Source organism: Salvelinus namaycush, chromosome 37 (assembly GCF_016432855.1).
Source record: "Salvelinus namaycush isolate Seneca chromosome 37, SaNama_1.0, whole genome shotgun sequence".
NCBI lineage: Eukaryota > Metazoa > Chordata > Actinopteri > Salmoniformes > Salmonidae > Salvelinus > Salvelinus namaycush.
In genome coordinates this window covers 20,436,607-20,456,548 of record NC_052343.1, presented here as the reverse complement: position 1 = coordinate 20,456,548, position 19,942 = coordinate 20,436,607, and the positions used below count along the sequence as shown (strand labels likewise).

At 42.8% G+C, this 19,942-nt stretch overlaps 2 long non-coding RNA genes across 2 annotated transcripts; both read left to right on the top strand.

The window, feature by feature from the left end:
• Positions 1 to 1,914: 1,914 nt before the first annotated feature.
• On the top strand, positions 1,915 to 3,888 carry LOC120031223. The gene is made up of 3 exons (XR_005473716.1): positions 1,915 to 2,034; positions 3,200 to 3,365; positions 3,731 to 3,888. It is a non-coding gene; the product is annotated as an uncharacterized LOC120031223 (long non-coding RNA).
• A 6,888-nt stretch (positions 3,889 to 10,776) lies between these two features.
• On the top strand, positions 10,777 to 14,203 carry LOC120031270. Its single transcript, XR_005473724.1, has 3 exons — positions 10,777 to 11,160; positions 12,041 to 12,360; positions 13,906 to 14,203. It is a non-coding gene; the product is annotated as an uncharacterized LOC120031270 (long non-coding RNA).
• The last annotated feature ends 5,739 nt before the right edge of the window (positions 14,204 to 19,942 follow it).

The window sequence follows — 19,942 nt, the reverse complement described above, 5'->3', positions numbered from 1 at the left end:
TGTGGGGATTCTCTTCGTCTTATACTCTAGTGTGGGGATACTCAAGGTCTTATACTCTAGTGCGGGGATACTCTAGTATGGAGATTGTCTAGTATGGGGATACTCTAGTGTGGAGTTAATCTAGTGTGGGGATACTCTAGGTCTTATACTCTAGTGTGGGGATATTCTAGTATGGGGATATTCGAGGTCTTATACTCTAGTGTGGGGATACTCTAGTGTGGGGATATTCGAGGTCTTATACTCTAGTGTGGGGATATTCTAGGTCTTATACTCTACTTTGGGGATATTCGAGGTCTTATACTCTAGTGTGGGGATACTCTAGGTCTTATACTCTACTTTGGGGATATTCGAGGTCTTATACTCTAGTGTGGGGATATTCTAGGTCTTATACTCTACTTTGGGGATATTCTTGGTCTTATACTCTAGTGTGGGGATACTCTAGTGTGGGGATATTCTTGGTCTTATGCTCTAGTGTGGGGATACTCTAGTGTGGGGATATTCTTGGTCTTATACTCTAGTGTGGGGATACTCTAGGTCTTATACTCTACTTTGGGGATATTCGAGGTCTTATACTCTAGTGTGGGGATATTCTAGTGTGGGGATATTCGAGGTCTTATACTCTAGTGTGGGGATATTCTAGTGTGGGGATATTCGAGGTCTTATACTCTAGTGTGGGGATATTCTAGGTCTTATACTCTACTTTGGGGATATTCGAGGTCTTATACTCTAGTGTGGGGATACTCTAGGTCTTATACTCTACTTTGGGGATATTCGAGGTCTTATACTCTAGTGTGGGGATATTCTAGGTCTTATACTCTACTTTGGGGATATTCTTGGTCTTATACTCTAGTGTGGGGATACTCTAGTGTGGGGATATTCTTGGTCTTATACTCTAGTGTGGGGATACTCTAGGTCTTATACTCTACTTTGGGGATATTCGAGGTCTTATACTCTAGTGTGGGGATATTCTAGTGTGGGGATATTCGAGGTCTTATACTCTAGTGTGGGGATATTCTAGTATGGGGATATTCGAGGTCTTATACTCTAGTGTGGGGATACTCTAATGTGGGGATATTCGAGGTCTTATACTCTAGTGTGGGGATATTCTAGGTCTTATACTCTACTTTGGGGATATTCGAGGTCTTATACTCTAGTGTGGGGATACTCTAGGTCTTATACTCTACTTTGGGGATATTCGAGGTCTTATACTCTAGTGTGGGGATATTCTAGGTCTTATACTCTACTTTGGGGATATTCTTGGTCTTATACTCTAGTGTGGGGATACTCTAGTGTGGGGATATTCTTGGTCTTATGCTCTAGTGTGGGGATACTCTAGTGTGGGGATATTCTTGGTCTTATACTCTAGTGTGGGGATACTCTAGGTCTTATACTCTACTTTGGGGATATTCGAGGTCTTATACTCTAGTGTGGGGATATTCGAGGTCTTATACTCTAGTGTGGGGATATTCTAGTGTGGGGATATTCGAGGTCTTATACTCTAGTGTGGGGATACTCTAGTGTGGGGATATTCGAGGTCTTATACTCTAGTGTGGGGATATTCTAGGTCTTATACTCTACTTTGGGGATATTCGAGGTCTTATACTCTAGTGTGGGGATACTCTAGGTCTTATACTCTACTTTGGGGATATTCGAGGTCTTATACTCTAGTGTGGGGATATTCTAGGTCTTATACTCTACTTTGGGGATATTCTTGGTCTTATACTCTAGTGTGGGGATACTCTAGTGTGGGGATATTCTTGGTCTTATACTCTAGTGTGGGGATACTCTAGTGTGGGGATATTCTAGTGTGGGGATATTCGAGGTCTTATACTCTAGTGTGGGGATATTCTAGTGTGGGGATATTCGAGGTCTTATACTCTAGTGTGGGGATACTCTAGTGTGGGGATATTCGAGGTCTTATACTCTAGTGTGGGGATATTCTAGGTCTTATACTCTACTTTGGGGATATTCGAGGTCTTATACTCTAGTGTGGGGATACTCTAGGTCTTATACTCTACTTTGGGGATATTCGAGGTCTTATGCTCTAGTGTAGTGACACTCTAGTGTGAGGATACTCTAGTGTGGAGATACTCTAGTGTGTGGGATTTTCTAGGTCTTGTACTCTAGTGTGGGGATAGTATAGGTCTTATACTTCAGTGTGGGGATATTCTAGTGTGGGGATATTCTAGGTCTTATACTCTAGTGTAGTGACACTCTAGTGTGAGGATACTCTAGTGTGGAGATACTCTAGTGTGTGGGATATTCTAGGTCTTATACTGTAGTGTGGGAATAGTATAGGTCTTATACTTTAGTGTGGGGATACTCTAGTGTGGGGATACTCAAGGTCTTATACTCTAGTGTGGGGATAATCTAGGTCTTATACTCTAGTGTGGGGATAATCTAGGTCTTATACTTTAGTGTGGGGATACTCAAGTGTGGGGATAGTATAGGTCTTGTACTCTAGCGTGGGGATACTCTAGCTCTTATACTCTAGTGTGGAGATTCTCTAGTGTGGGGATACTCTAGTATAGGGATATTCTAGGTCTTATACTCTAGTGCGGTGACATTCTAGGTCTTATACTCTAGTGTGGGGATAGTATAGGTCTTATACTTTAGTGTGGGGATACTCTAGTGTGGGGATACTCAAGGTCTTATACTCTAGTGTGGGGATATTCTAGTGTGGAGATTCTCTAGTGTGGGGATACTCTAGGTCTTTTCTCTAGTGTGAGGATACTCTAGTGTGGGGATACTCTTGGTCTTATACTCTAGTGTGGGGATACTCTAGTATGGAGATTGTCTAGTATGGGGATACTCTAGTGTGGAGTTAATCTAGTGTGGGGATACTCTAGGTCTTATACTCTAGTGTGGGGATATTCTAGTATGGGGATATTCGAGGTCTTATACTCTAGTGTGGGGATACTCTAGTGTGGGGATATTCTTGGTCTTATACTCTAGTGTGGGGATACTCTAGGTCTTATACTCTACTTTGGGGATATTCGAGGTCTTATACTCTAGTGTGGGGATATTCTAGTGTGGGGATATTCGAGGTCTTATACTCTAGTGTGGGGATATTCTAGTGTGGGGATATTCGAGGTCTTATACTCTAGTGTGGGGATACTCTAGTGTGGGGATATTCGAGGTCTTATACTCTAGTGTGGGGATATTCTAGGTCTTATACTCTACTTTGGGGATATTCGAGGTCTTATACTCTAGTGTGGGGATACTCTAGGTCTTATACTCTACTTTGGGGATATTCGAGGTCTTATACTCTAGTGTGGGGATATTCTAGGTCTTATACTCTACTTTGGGGATATTCTTGGTCTTATACTTTAGTGTGGGGATACTCTAGTGTGGGGATATTCTTGGTCTTATTTACTATAGTGTGGTTTACTCTAGTGTGGGGATATTCTTGGTCTTATACTCTAGTGTGGGGATATTCTAGGTCTTATACTCTACTTTGGGGATATTCGAGGTCTTATACTCTAGTGTGGGGATACTCTAGGTCTTATACTCTACTTTGGGGATATTCGAGGTCTTATACTCTAGTGTGGGGATATTCTAGTGTGGGGATATTCGAGGTCTTATACTCTAGTGTGGGGATATTCTAGTATGGGGATATTCGAGGTCTTATACTCTAGTGTGGGGATACTCTAATGTGGGGATATTCGAGGTCTTATACTCTAGTGTGGGGATATTCTAGGTCTTATACTCTACTTTGGGGATATTCGAGGTCTTATACTCTAGTGTGGGGATACTCTAGGTCTTATATTCTACTTTGGGGATATTCGAGGTCTTATACTCTAGTGTGGGGATATTCTAGGTCTTATACTCTACTTTGGGGATATTCTTGGTCTTATACTCTAGTGTGGGGATACTCTAGTGTGGGGATATTCTTGGTCTTATGCTCTAGTGTGGGGATACTCTAGTGTGGGGATATTCTTGGTCTTATACTCTAGTGTGGGGATACTCTAGGTCTTATACTCTACTTTGGGGATATTCGAGGTCTTATACTCTAGTGTGGGGATATTCTAGTGTGGGGATATTCGAGGTCTTATACTCTAGTGTGGGGATATTCTAGTGTGGGGATATTCGAGGTCTTATACTCTAGTGTGGGGATACTCTAGTGTGGGGATATTCGAGGTCTTATACTCTAGTGTGGGGATATTCTAGGTCTTATACTCTACTTTGGGGATATTCTTGGTCTTATACTCTAGTGTGGGGATACTCTAGTGTGGGGATATTCTTGGTCTTATACTCTAGTGTGGGGATACTCTAGTGTGGGGATATTCTAGTGTGGGGATATTCGAGGTCTTATACTCTAGTGTGGGGATATTCTAGTGTGGGGATATTCGAGGTCTTATACTCTAGTGTGGGGATACTCTAGTGTGGGGATATTCGAGGTCTTATACTCTAGTGTGGGGATATTCTAGGTCTTATACTCTACTTTGGGGATATTCGAGGTCTTATACTCTAGTGTGGGGATACTCTAGGTCTTATACTCTACTTTGGGGATATTCGAGGTCTTATGCTCTAGTGTAGTGACACTCTAGTGTGAGGATACTCTAGTGTGGAGATACTCTAGTGTGTGGGATTTTCTAGGTCTTGTACTCTAGTGTGGGGATAGTATAGGTCTTATACTTCAGTGTGGGGATATTCTAGTGTGGGGATATTCTAGGTCTTATACTCTAGTGTAGTGACACTCTAGTGTGAGGATACTCTAGTGTGGAGATACTCTAGTGTGTGGGATATTCTAGGTCTTATACTGTAGTGTGGGAATAGTATAGGTCTTATACTTTAGTGTGGGGATACTCTAGTGTGGGGATACTCAAGGTCTTATACTCTAGTGTGGGGATAATCTAGGTCTTATACTCTAGTGTGGGGATAATCTAGGTCTTATACTTTAGTGTGGGGATACTCAAGTGTGGGGATAGTATAGGTCTTGTACTCTAGCGTGGGGATACTCTAGCTCTTATACTCTAGTGTGGAGATTCTCTAGTGTGGGGATACTCTAGTATAGGGATATTCTAGGTCTTATACTCTAGTGCGGTGACATTCTAGGTCTTATACTCTAGTGTGGGGATACTCTAGTGTGGGGATAGTATAGGTCTTATACTTTAGTGTGGGGATACTCTAGTGTGGGGATACTCAAGGTCTTATACTCTAGTGTGGGGATATTCTAGTGTGGAGATTCTCTAGTGTGGGGATACTCTAGGTCTTTTCTCTAGTGTGAGGATACTCTAGTGTGGGGATACTCTTGGTCTTATACTCTAGTGTGGGGATACTCTAGGTCTTGTACTCTAGTGTGGGGATTCTCTTCGTCTTATACTCTAGTGTGGGGATACTCAAGGTCTTATACTCTAGTGCGGGGATACTCTAGTATGGAGATTGTCTAGTATGGGGATACTCTAGTGTGGAGTTAATCTAGTGTGGGGATACTCTAGGTCTTATACTCTAGTGTGGGGATATTCTAGTATGGGGATATTCGAGGTCTTATACTCTAGTGTGGGGATACTCTAGTGTGGGGATATTCGAGGTCTTATACTCTAGTGTGGGGATATTCTAGGTCTTATACTCTACTTTGGGGATATTCGAGGTCTTATACTCTAGTGTGGGGATACTCTAGGTCTTATACTCTACTTTGGGGATATTCGAGGTCTTATACTCTAGTGTGGGGATATTCTAGGTCTTATACTCTACTTTGGGGATATTCTTGGTCTTATACTCTAGTGTGGGGATACTCTAGTGTGGGGATATTCTTGGTCTTATGCTCTAGTGTGGGGATACTCTAGTGTGGGGATATTCTTGGTCTTATACTCTAGTGTGGGGATACTCTAGGTCTTATACTCTACTTTGGGGATATTCGAGGTCTTATACTCTAGTGTGGGGATATTCTAGTGTGGGGATATTCGAGGTCTTATACTCTAGTGTGGGGATATTCTAGTGTGGGGATATTCGAGGTCTTATACTCTAGTGTGGGGATACTCTAGTGTGGGGATATTCGAGGTCTTATACTCTAGTGTGGGGATATTCTAGGTCTTATACTCTACTTTGGGGATATTCGAGGTCTTATACTCTAGTGTGGGGATACTCTAGGTCTTATACTCTACTTTGGGGATATTCGAGGTCTTATACTCTAGTGTGGGGATATTCTAGGTCTTATACTCTACTTTGGGGATATTCTTGGTCTTATACTCTAGTGTGGGGATACTCTAGTGTGGGGATATTCTTGGTCTTATACTCTAGTGTGGGGATATTCTACTGTGGGGATATTCAAGGTCTTATACTCTAGTGTGGGGATATTCTAGTGTGGGGATATTCGAGGTCTTATACTCTAGTGTGGGGATACTCTAGTGTGGGGATATTCGAGGTCTTATACTCTAGTGTGGGGATATTCTAGGTCTTATACTCTACTTTGGGGATATTCGAGGTCTTATACTCTAGTGTGGGAATACTCTAGGTCTTATACTCTACTTTGGGGATATTCGAGGTCTTATGCTCTAGTGTAGTGACACTCTAGTGCAGACATGGGCAAACTACGGCCCGCGGGCCACATACGGCCCGTTAGGCTTTTTAATCCGGCCCGCCGAACTTGTCCAAATTATAGTAAAAACCTCCTTTTTTTCCCCTTTCCCTGCAATGCCCACGTTTCCCCAATAGATGGCGCACTCAAAACACATTGACCGTTGTTGGAGTGGCGCGTATTTCTCTTTATTTCACTTTAATTTTCACTTCGTTTCACGTCACCATTAAGCCCTTCTGTGAAAATGAGCGGACCAAAGAGAAGGAAAGTGGACAGCGAATGCCGAGTGTTTAATAAGGAGTGGACAACAAAATACTTCTTCACTGAAGTCCGATCAACGGCTGTATGTCTGATATGCCAAGAAGCTGTTGCGGTTTTCAAAGAGTACAATATCAGCCGTCACTTTGCCACGAAGCATGCAAACTATGCTAGCAAGCAGTCAACACAAGAACGGGCGGCTACTGCTCAGAGGTTGGCAGCTAATTTACAGAGTCAACAGAACTTTTTTCACCGACAAACTGCAATTCAAGAGTCAAGTACCAAGGCAAGTTATTTGCTGGCATTCAAATTAGCAAAGGCTAGCAAGCCTTTCTCCGAAGGCGAGTTTTTGAAAGAGTGCATGGTAGAGACAGCAGGTCTCTTGTGTCCGGAGAGCAAAGCCAAGTTTGAAAAAATCAGTTTAGCACGCAGGACAGTGACTCGCCGCGTGGAACTGATTGACGAAGATATAGTCAGCGAGTTAAACAAAAAGGCGGAGTCCTTTAAGTTATATTCACTAGCACTGGATGAAAGTAACGACATAAAAGACACTGCTCAGCTCCTAATTTTTATCCGAGGGATTAACGACAGTTTTGAGATAACGGAGGAGCTTTTGAGCATGGAATCACTGAAAGGGAAAACGCGAGGAGAGGACTTATATGAACAGGTGTCTGCTGTCATCGAGAGAATGAAGCTACCTTGGAGTAAACTTGCCAATGTCACCACGGATGGATCGCCAAATTTAACTGGAAAAAACATCGGGCTGCTGAAAAGAATCCAGGATAAAGTGAAAGAAGAAAACCCTGACCAGGATGTTATTTTACTTCACTGCATCATTCATCAGGAGTCTCTGTGTAAGTCTGTATTGCAGCTTAATCACGTCGTGGATCCAGTTGTAAAACTTGTTAACTTCATACGAGCAAGGGGACTTAATCATCGTCAGTTCATTACGTTCCTGGAAGAAACTAATGCGGATCACCAGGACCTACTTTACCACTCTCGCGTCCGCTGGTTAAGTTTGGGGAAAGTGTTTCAACGAGTCTGGGAGCTCAAAGACGAGATTCGCTCATTTTTTAATTTAATGGGGAAATCCGAAGAATTCCCCGAGCTGAGCGACACAAACTGGCTTTGTGACTTTGCGTTTGCTGTGGACATATTTTCACACATGAATGAGCTGAACGTGAAGCTACAGGGGAAAGATCAGTTTGCGCACGACATGTACACAAATGTGAGAGCCTTCAAATCCAAGCTGGTTTTATTCTCCAGGCAAATGTCAAACAAATCTTTCGCACATTTCCCCACACTAGCCGTGCAGAAAGAGGCCGCCCGAAATGCGAAGAAATACTGCAAATCACTGGACGATCTGCACAGAGAATTTTGCCGTCGGTTCTGTGATTTTGAAAAAATTGACAAGTCACTTCAACTGGTGTCCTGTCCCCTGTCACAAGACCCCGAATCAGCACCGCAGGAGCTGCAATTGGAACTGATCGATCTTCAGTCTGACTCCGTCTCAAAGGAGAAGTTCAAGTCTCTTAAACTGAATGACTTTTACGCTTCACTTAACGAGACCGCGTTTCCAAACCTCCGGAGGACGGCGCAGAAGATGCTGGTGTTGTTTGGCTCGACCTACGTGTGTGAGCAGACGTTTAGCGTCATGAAAATCAACAAAGCCCATCACAGATCCAAGTTAACTGACCAACACCTCAGATCTGTCCTGAGAATTGCCACAACAAAATTAACTCCAGACTTTGATGCACTGGCAAAAAAGGGAGACCAACAACACTGTTCCCACTGAAATGGTGAGTTTTTCTGCTGTGTTATGAAAAAATGCATATGGAAAGTTTGGAAGTGCGTCTTTTAATTAAGAGCAACGCGCATTTACGCACAGCAGCGGTACAGTAGCTTTATTAACACGCCGCACATCGCTCTTAATTTAAATTTAAATTTTCAGCTGCAGGTAGGATATTTAATACAGCCTATGTCTGTGTGCTTGGCAACGATACACGTGTACTGTTTGCGCGTGAAGGCGAGGGCGTCCGTGGCGAGTTTGTAGAGCGCGCGGTCAGGACAATCCATCCATGATTTTGCGGAGTTTAACACAAGTAGATATTATTGAGCTTGAGTATTTCGTTGTGTAATAATATGTTTTGAATGTTGAAAGTGATTCCATTTTTCAATAAATGTTGATTTCTTTAACTTTGCACCTTCGATTGAAACTTATTAAAAACAGACGCAATCTTGATAAATCACAGTGCGTATGTTATTTTAATCTATTTACATTTCCTCATCCCGGTATCTGCGAAATAGTATGTAAATGCCATATCTTGCATATTCCTTGAGACAAATTTATTAACTGATAAGGGCTATTTTTCACATTTGAAAGACAGTTAATAAATTGGGTTGTAGTGTTCTTACTGTGCTATGAGGTTTGCACACACTACATTTAATGCTTTAGTATATCCGGCCCAAACACTCCCTCCAAATGCTCCTGGCCCGGCCCCTCTGTCAAATTTTAGAACCCATTGTGGCCCGCGAGTCAAAAAGTTTGCCCACCCCTGCTCTAGTGTGAGGATACTCTAGTGTGGAGATACTCTAGTGTGTGGGATTTTCTAGGTCTTGTACTCTAGTGTGGGGATAGTATAGGTCTTATACTTCAGTGTGGGGATATTCTAGTGTGGGGATATTCTAGGTCTTATACTCTAGTGTAGTGACACTCTAGTGTGAGGATACTCTAGTGTGGAGATACTCTAGTGTGTGGGATATTCTAGGTCTTATACTGTAGTGTGGGAATAGTATAGGTCTTATACTTTAGTGTGGGGATACTCTAGTGTGGGGATATTCTTGGTCTTATAATCTAGTGTGGGGATACTCTAGTGTGGGGATATTCTTGGTCTTATACTCTAGTGTGGGGATATTCTAGGTCTTATACTCTACTTTGGGGATATTCGAGGTCTTATACTCTAGTGTGGGGATACTCTAGGTCTTATACTCTACTTTGGGGATATTCGAGGTCTTATACTCTAGTGTGGGGATATTCTAGTGTGGGGATATTCGAGGTCTTATACTCTAGTGTGGGGATATTCTAGTATGGGGATATTCGAGGTCTTATACTCTAGTGTGGGGATACTCTAATGTGGGGATATTCGAGGTCTTATACTCTAGTGTGGGGATATTCTAGGTCTTATACTCTACTTTGGGGATATTCGAGGTCTTATACTCTAGTGTGGGGATACTCTAGGTCTTATACTCTACTTTGGGGATATTTGAGGTCTTATACTCTAGTGTGGGGATATTCTAGGTCTTATACTCTACTTTGGGGATATTCTTGGTCTTATACTCTAGTGTGGGGATACTCTAGTGTGGGGATATTCTTGGTCTTATGCTCTAGTGTGGGGATACTCTAGTGTGGGGATATTCTTGGTCTTATACTCTAGTGTGGGGATACTCTAGGTCTTATACTCTACTTTGGGGATATTCGAGGTCTTATACTCTAGTGTGGGGATATTCTAGTGTGGGGATATTCGAGGTCTTATACTCTAGTGTGGGGATATTCTAGTGTGGGGATATTCGAGGTCTTATACTCTAGTGTGGGGATACTCTAGTGTGGGGATATTCGAGGTCTTATACTCTAGTGTGGGGATATTCTAGGTCTTATACTCTACTTTGGGGATATTCGAGGTCTTATACTCTAGTGTGGGGATACTCTAGGTCTTATACTCTACTTTGGGGATATTCGAGGTCTTATACTCTAGTGTGGGGATATTCTAGGTCTTATACTCTACTTTGGGGATATTCTTGGTCTTATACTCTAGTGTGGGGATACTCTAGTGTGGGGATATTCTTGGTCTTATACTCTAGTGTGGGGATACTCTAGTGTGGGGATATTCTAGTGTGGGGATATTCGAGGTCTTATACTCTAGTGTGGGGATATTCTAGTGTGGGGATATTCGAGGTCTTATACTCTAGTGTGGGGATACTCTAGTGTGGGGATATTCGAGGTCTTATACTCTAGTGTGGGGATATTCTAGGTCTTATACTCTACTTTGGGGATATTCGAGGTCTTATACTCTAGTGTGGGGATACTCTAGGTCTTATACTCTACTTTGGGGATATTCGAGGTCTTATGCTCTAGTGTAGTGACACTCTAGTGTGAGGATACTCTAGTGTGGAGATACTCTAGTGTGTGGGATTTTCTAGGTCTTGTACTCTAGTGTGGGGATAGTATAGGTCTTATACTTCAGTGTGGGGATATTCTAGTGTGGGGATATTCTAGGTCTTATACTCTAGTGTAGTGACACTCTAGTGTGAGGATACTCTAGTGTGGAGATACTCTAGTGTGTGGGATATTCTAGGTCTTATACTGTAGTGTGGGAATAGTATAGGTCAGGGGTGTCAAACATACGGCCCGCGGGCCGGAACCGGCCCCCAAGGAGGTTCGATCAGGCCCGCAGGATAATTTGAAAGTGGAAAAAATGCATAAAAGACATGGAATTAATATTTTTAATTCGCTGCAATTCATGGATTATCCGCTAAGGGGCGCACTCTTTCCATCAGAGTAGAAGACAAGCCGCATCACTGAGACAGACTGAAAACAGCAGACGGTATCAATGCGCCATCTGCTGCTTGTTACGACGTTGTTAGGACCACGTCCTATTTATTTACAGAGATGCACGGAAAACCTTCGTGCTTGGTGTGTTTGCAACAAGTTTCGGTATTGAAGGAATATAATATTCGACGCCACTACGAGACTCATCACAGCGAAAAATATGACGGCTTGCAAGGACAACTGAGAAGAGATAAGATTAACGAATTGCTGGCGGGTCTGAGGAAACAGCAGTCAACTTTCATCCAGAGCCGAGAAGTCAGTGAAGCAGCGGTAAAAGCCAGCTACCTAATTGCTAGCGAAATAGCATTAGCATCGAAGCCGTATTCCGACGGTGACTTTGTTAAACGATGCATGATGAAGGCGGCTGAACTTGTATGTCCCGAGAAGCGACAAGCTTTTGCCAGTAAATTGTAAATTGCACATTTGTCTAAGGAAATATGAGGTGTTTCATGAAATGTTTTGTAAAAGGATAGTTCATTAAATTTCAATATTTTCCTAATGTTCTTGTGCTTCTTTACACCAAAACAAAGGAAAGACATGATATTTTGGTTATTTATAGCAGAGTATGGTATAATTTTAATGGTCCGGCCCACTTGACATCTCCCTAGGCCGTATGTGGCCCACGATGCGAAATGAGTTTGACACCCCTGGTATAGGTCTTATACTTTAGTGTGGGGATACTCTAGTGTGGGGATACTCAAGGTCTTATACTCTAGTGTGGGGATAATCTAGGTCTTATACTCTAGTGTGGGGATAATCTAGGTCTTATACTTTAGTGTGGGGATACTCAAGTGTGGGGATAGTATAGGTCTTGTACTCTAGCGTGGGGATACTCTAGCTCTTATACTCTAGTGTGGAGATTCTCTAGTGTGGGGATACTCTAGTATAGGGATATTCTAGGTCTTATACTCTAGTGCGGTGACATTCTAGGTCTTATACTCTAGTGTGGGGATACTCTAGTGTGGGGATAGTATAGGTCTTATACTTTAGTGTGGGGATACTCTAGTGTGGGGATACTCAAGGTCTTATACTCTAGTGTGGGGATATTCTAGTGTGGAGATTCTCTAGTGTGGGGATACTCTAGGTCTTTTCTCTAGTGTGAGGATACTCTAGTGTGGGGATACTCTTGGTCTTATACTCTAGTGTGGGGATACTCTAGGTCTTGTACTCTAGTGTGGGGATTCTCTTCGTCTTATACTCTAGTGTGGGGATACTCAAGGTCTTATACTCTAGTGCGGGGATACTCTAGTATGGAGATTGTCTAGTATGGGGATACTCTAGTGTGGAGTTAATCTAGTTTGGGGATACTCTAGGTCTTATACTCTAGTGTGGGGATACTCTAGTGTGGGGATATTCTAGTGTGGTGATATTCTAGTGTGGGGATATTCTAGGTCTTATACTCTAGTGTGGGGATACTCTAGTGTGGGGATACTCTAGTGTGGGGATATTCTTGGTCTTATACTCTAGTGTGGGGATATTCTAGGTCTTATACTCTACTTTGGGGATATTCGAGGTCTTATACTCTAGTGTGGGGATACTCTAGGTCTTATACTCTACTTTGGGGATATTCGAGGTCTTATACTCTAGTGTGGGGATATTCTAGTGTGGGGATATTCGAGGTCTTATACTCTAGTGTGGGGATATTCTAGTGTGGGGATATTCGAGGTCTTATACTCTAGTGTGGGGATATTCTAGTGTGGGGATATTAGAGGTCTTATACTCTAGTGTGGGGATACTCTAGTGTGGGGATATTCGAGGTCTTATACTCTAGTGTGGGGATATTCTAGGTCTTATACTCTACTTTGGGGATATTCGAGGTCTTATACTCTAGTGTGGGGATACTCTAGGTCTTATACTCTACTTTGGGGATATTCGAGGTCTTATACCCTAGTGTGGGGATATTCTAGGTCTTATACTCTACTTTGGGGATATTCTTGGTCTTATACTCTAGTGTGGGGATACTCTAGTGTGGGGATATTCTTGGTCTTATACTCTAGTGTGGGGATACTCTAGTGTGGGGATATTCTAGTGTGGGGATATTCGAGGTCTTATACTCTAGTGTGGGGATATTCTAGTGTGGGGATATTCGAGGTCTTATACTCTAGTGTGGGGATACTCTAGTGTGGGGATATTCGAGGTCTTATACTCTAGTGTGGGGATATTCTAGGTCTTATACTCTACTTTGGGGATATTCGAGGTCTTATACTCTAGTGTGGGGATACTCTAGGTCTTATACTCTACTTTGGGGATATTCGAGGTCTTATGCTCTAGTGTAGTGACACTCTAGTGTGAGGATACTCTAGTGTGGAGATACTCTAGTGTGTGGGATTTTCTAGGTCTTGTACTCTAGTGTGGGGATAGTATAGGTCTTATACTTCAGTGTGGGGATATTCTAGTGTGGGGATATTCTAGGTCTTATACTCTAGTGTAGTGACACTCTAGTGTGAGGATACTCTAGTGTGGAGATACTCTAGTGTGTGGGATATTCTAGGTCTTATACTGTAGTGTGGGAATAGTATAGGTCTTATACTTTAGTGTGGGGATACTCTAGTGTGGGGATACTCAAGGTCTTATACTCTAGTGTGGGGATAATCTAGGTCTTATACTCTAGTGTGGGGATAATCTAGGTCTTATACTTTAGTGTGGGGATACTCAAGTGTGGGGATAGTATAGGTCTTGTACTCTAGCGTGGGGATACTCTAGCTCTTATACTCTACTGTGGAGATTCTCTAGTGTGGGGATACTCTAGTATAGGGATATTCTAGGTCTTATACTCTAGTGCGGTGACATTCTAGGTCTTATACTCTAGTGTGGGGATACTCTAGTGTGGGGATAGTATAGGTCTTATACTTTAGTGTGGGGATACTCTAGTGTGGGGATACTCAAGGTCTTATACTCTAGTGTGGGGATATTCTAGTGTGGAGATTCTCTAGTGTGGGGATACTCTAGGTCTTTTCTCTAGTGTGAGGATACTCTAGTGTGGGGATACTCTTGGTCTTATACTCTAGTGTGGGGATACTCTAGGTCTTGTACTCTAGTGTGGGGATTCTCTTCGTCTTATACTCTAGTGTGGGGATACTCAAGGTCTTATACTCTAGTGCGGGGATACTCTAGTATGGAGATTGTCTAGTATGGGGATACTCTAGTGTGGAGTTAATCTAGTGTGGGGATACTCTAGGTCTTATACTCGTGTGTGGGGATACTCTAGTGTGGGGATATTCTAGTGTGGTGATATTCTAGTGTGGGGATACTCTAGGTCTTATTCTCTAGTGTGGGGATACTCTAGTGTGGGGATACTCTAGTATGGAGATTGTCTAGTATGGGGATACTCTAGTGTGGAGTTACTCTAGTATGGGGATACTTTAGGTCTTATACTCTAGTGTGGTGATACTCTAGGTCTTATGCTCTAGTGTGGGGTTACTCTAGTGTGGTGATACTTTAGTGTGGGGATACTCTTGGTCTTATACTCTATTGTGGGGATACTCTAGTATTGGGATTGTCTGGTATGGGGATACTCTAGGTTTTATTCTCTAGTGTGGGGATACTCTAGTATTGGGATTGTCTAGTATGGGGATACTCTAGGTCTTATACTCTAGTGTGGGGATACTCTAGGACATATACTCTAATGTGGGGATACTCTTGTGTGGGGATTCTCTTGTGTGGGGATACTCTAGTGTGGGGATACTCTAGTGTGGGGATACTCTAGTGTGGGGATACTTTAGTGTGGGGATTCTCTAGGTCTTATACTCTAGTTTGGGGATACTCTAGGTTTTATGCTCTAGTGTGGTGATACTCTAGTGTGGGGATACTCTAGTGTGGGGATACTATAGTGTGGGGATACTATAGTGTGGGGATACTATAGTGTGGGGATACTATAGTGTGGGGATACTCTAGTGTGGGGATACTATAGTGTGGGGATACTATAGTGTGGGGATACTCTATTGTGGGGATACTCTAGTGTGGGGATACTCTATTGTGGGGATATTCTAGTGTGGGGATACTATAGTGTGGGGATACTCTATTGTGGGGATACTATAGTGTGGGGATACTCTAGTGTGGGGATACTCTATTGTGGGGATACTCTAGTGTGGGGATACTATAGTGTGGGGATACTCTATTGTGGGGATACTATAGTGTGGGGATACTCTAGTGTGGGGATACTATAGTGTGGGGATACTATAGTGTGGGGATACTCTATTGTGGGGATACTATAGTGTGGGGATACTCTAGATCTTATTCTCTAGTTTGGCGATTCTCTTGGTCTTATACTCCAGTGTGGTGATACTCGTGTTTCGGGATACTCTAGCGTTGTAAACTATAGACTGTTGCACGGGGAGACTCTCAGACTTATATACTCTACACTTCATTTTTGGAGCTCATTTACTCCCTCCAGGCCTCTCTGAGGAACAGTGCTCCGTGGTACTATGTCATGATCTATGTGAGCCCTCACTACTATCATAGCTATACCCATACTATACATGTTCAACTGTACAATCTCTATACTGTTCCGTAGTGTTGATAATCCCTCCCCAGTCTACACTGCTGTTTGGTAATGAGTGTGTGAGTTGTGTGTTGAGGGGGTTCAGAGTGGTGTGCCTCCTCTGGCAGTGAGACCAACTAAGGGATGGATCTTTCAGAGCCCCAAAATATTCTCTCATTGTTTGTGTAAGCAGCTCTGCAGCTCTGGCTTCAGACAAGGCCATGGAGGGGGTCTCAGTAGGGGAGGAGAGAGGGGGAGTGGAGAGGAGAGAGGGGGGAGCGCGAGAGAGAGAGATGAGGTGGGAACTGTGCTGCACTTCCTAACCTCCTGCCAAATGTATGACAATATTAGAGACACAGATCCACAAAGAATTCGAAAACAACCCCAGTTTTGATAAACTCCCATATCTACTGGGTGAAATAGCACAGTGTGCCATCACAGCAGCAAGATTTGTGACCTGTTGCCACAAGAAAAGGGCAACCAGTGAAGAACAAACACCATTGTAAATACAACCCATATTTATATATATTTTTTCCCCCCTTTTGTACTTTAACTATTTGCACATCGTTACAACACTGTATATAGACATAATATGACATTTGAAATGTCTTTATTCTTTTGGAACTTTTGTGAGTGTAATGTTTACTGTTAACTTGTATTTTTTATTTCACTTTTGTTTATTATCTACTTCACTTGCTTTGGCAATGTTAACATATGTTTCCCATGCCAATAAAGCCCTTAAATTGAAATTGATAGAGAGAGGGGAGAGAGGTGGAATGGAGAAGAGAGATAGAGGGAGTAAGGTAAGGAGAGTGGTTGAGAGAAGGAAGGAGTAATGAAGGTATGGTTCATTCTGCTACTCTACCTCTAGTTACACAAAATAGTTTGAGAAGCACATGTTAGGTCTATAATGTGTTGATATAGCTTGGGTACATACAGTATTATTTAAATATTTTTTTTATTGGACATATAAATACAAATTACAAGTTGAACAGATTTTCCCTTTTTGTTTTTTTACAAATTTACAATTGGAGATAGTATACAATATACATATGCACACAAGTACACATATACACATACACGAGCACAAAAACTATCCCTTCCCTCCCACACCCTCCCGTATCCCGTTGGCCAAAAGTCTCACTCCTGATCAATAGAGGGCAACTGTTCAAAAAAGGAAATTAAAGGCTGCCATTTCAAGTAAAAGTTATAGAGGACTCCCGAGTGGTGCAGTGGTCTAAGGCATTGCTAGCTGTGCCGCTAGAGATCCTGGTTCAAGTCCAGGCTCTGCTGCAGCCGGCCGCGACCGGGAGACCCATGGGGCGGCGCACAATTGGCCCATCGTCATCCAGGTTAGGAGAGGGTTTGGCCGGCATCGATGTTCCTGTCCCATCGCACACTAGTGACTCCTGTGGTGGGCCGGGTGCAATGCATTCTGACACGGTCGCCAGGTGTACAGTGTTTCTAACGACACATTAGTGCTTCTGGGTTAAGCGGGCGTTGTGGCTTGGCTGGGTTGTGTTTTGGAGGACGCACGGCTCTCGACTTTCGCCTCTCCCGAGTCCGTACGGGAGTTGCAGCGATGGGACAGGACTGTATCTACCAATTGGATACCACGAAAAAGGGGTCAAAAAGAAAAGAAAGTTATCAGTATAGCCTCTCAAAGTGTATTTAATTTTTTCTAAGTATCTTGACATGTGACAACTAGATGGTGCCATCTACAGAGAAACTGCTAGTATTATAGTAACAATATCCCTCTTTGCTGCCTAAGTTGCAGGCCTCTGGCTAGGAAATGAATAAAACATATAGTAGATGAAGTATCTGAATCCCCTGAATCCCCTGAATCCCCATACAAACATAACAACAATTGGATACCACGAAAAAAGGGGTAAAAAAGAAAAGAAAGTTATCAGTAGAGCCTCTCAAAGTGTATTTAATTTTGGGCAGTGGGCAGATACTTTTTTTCTAAGTATCTTGACATGTGACAACTAGATGGTGCCATCTACAGAGAAACTGCTAGTATTATATTAAAAATATCCCTCTTTGCTGCCTAAGTTGCAGGCTTCTGGCTAGGAAATGAATAAAACATATAGTAGATGAAGTATCTGAATCCCCATACAAACATAACATAGTCTTTCAGAATAAATTAAAGTCCAAAATACAACTACTGATAACTTTTTCGTTTAGTTATCCAGAGTAAGAGCAAGAGTGTCTAAATATTATGGAAATATGCAACACATTTCCCAAGCAGATTCCTCCCTCTCTGACTCCTCCCTACTTCTTAATCATGGCCTGTAATTCATTAAACTATGTGGATAGTAATACTTACACAAAATAGTCTAATTAATACACTAGACAATAGCTCTCTCCAGAGTAGTTCTAGATGCTGAACTAAATCCTCGTCACACACACAATGTAAACTGAAGGCCTACAAAACACCTCCTCCCAACTTTCAGTCCAGCCTCCTTCACGCGGTACCGTTCTGATAATGTTGTCTATCTTATGACAATAAACGGTTGGATTCACTGTAATCTCTGACACCCAGAATTAAAATCTTGCGTAATTGCGTCAGATGCTCGATTAAGCTGTCGGGAAGACATGTTTAAAAATATACTAACAAGCCTAACAAAGTCTTCACCGCTCTTACAGAAACTCTCAGCCAGTTTCTGGGAAGCCTATAAGCCAAATGTCCTCTCCTCTTTCGGAATTCGAAAGATGCAAGCACCTGCAAAATCAGGATTTGTCCAAGTGATCAGTGACAAAACATCAGCGTAGCAGGAACAAAGTTGCTAGTCAGGCGTTGCATCCTACAGTCTGTCGACAGACCCTTCTACCAGTTATGTTACATGGTACGTGCATCTATCCACAAGAGATTCGTTTCTCTGAAACAACATAAAGTCATGTCATCTCGAGGAGAAAATTGGGAGATCAGGAGAAAGACAGAGATGATGGACAGAGCAATGTAAAAATCATTTTCTGGAAGGTGATGTAGCTCAAGTACCAAGTTTTTACCCCTTTTTCTCCCCAATTTCATGGTATCCAATTGGTAGTTACAGTCTTGTCTCATCACTGCAACTCCTGTACGGATTTGGGAGAGGCAAAGATTGAGAGCTGTGCGTTCTCCGAAACACAACCCAACCAAGCCATATCAATCAAGTTTATTTTATATAGCCCTTCGTACATCAGCTAATATCTCGAAGTGCTGTACAGAAACCCAGCCTAAAACCCCAAACAGCAAGCAATGCAGGTGTAGAAGCACGGTGGCTAGGAAAAACTCCCTAGAAAGGCCAAAACCTAGGAAGAAACCTAGAGAGGAACCAGGCTATGAGGGGTGGCCAGTCCTCTTCTGGCTGTGCCGGGTGGAGATTATAACAGAACATGGCCAAGATGTTCAAAATGTTCATAAATGACAAGCATGGTCAAATAATAATCAGGAATAAATGTCAGTTGGCTTTTCATAGCCGATAATTAAGAGTTGAAAACAGCAGGTCTGGGACAGGTAGGGGTTCCATAACCGCAGGCAGAACAGTTGAAACTGGGACAGCAGCAAGGCCAGGTGGACTGGGGACAGCAAGGAGTCATCATGCCCGGTAGTCCTGACATATGGTCCTAGGGCTCAGTTCCTCCGAGAGAGAGAAAGAAAGAGAGAAGGAGAGAATTAGAGAGAGCCAAGATGTTCAAAATGTTCATAAATGACAAGCATGGTCAAATAATAATCAGGAATAAATGTCAGTTGGCTTTTCATAGCCGATCATTAAGAGTTGAAAACAGCAGGTCTGGGACAGGTAGGGGTTCCATAACTGCAGGCAGAACAGTTGAAACTGGAACAGCAGCAAGGCCAGGTGGACTGGGGACAGCAAGGAGTCATCATGCCCAGTAGTCCTGACGTATGGTCCTAGGGCTCAGGTCCTCCGAGAGAGAGAAAGAAAGAGAGAAGGAGAGAATTAGAGAGAGCATACTTAAATTCACACAGGACACTGGATAAGACAGGAGAAGTACTCCAGATATAACCAACTGGCCCTAGCCCCCCGACACAAACTACTGCAGCATAAATACTGGAGGCTGAGACAGGAGGGGT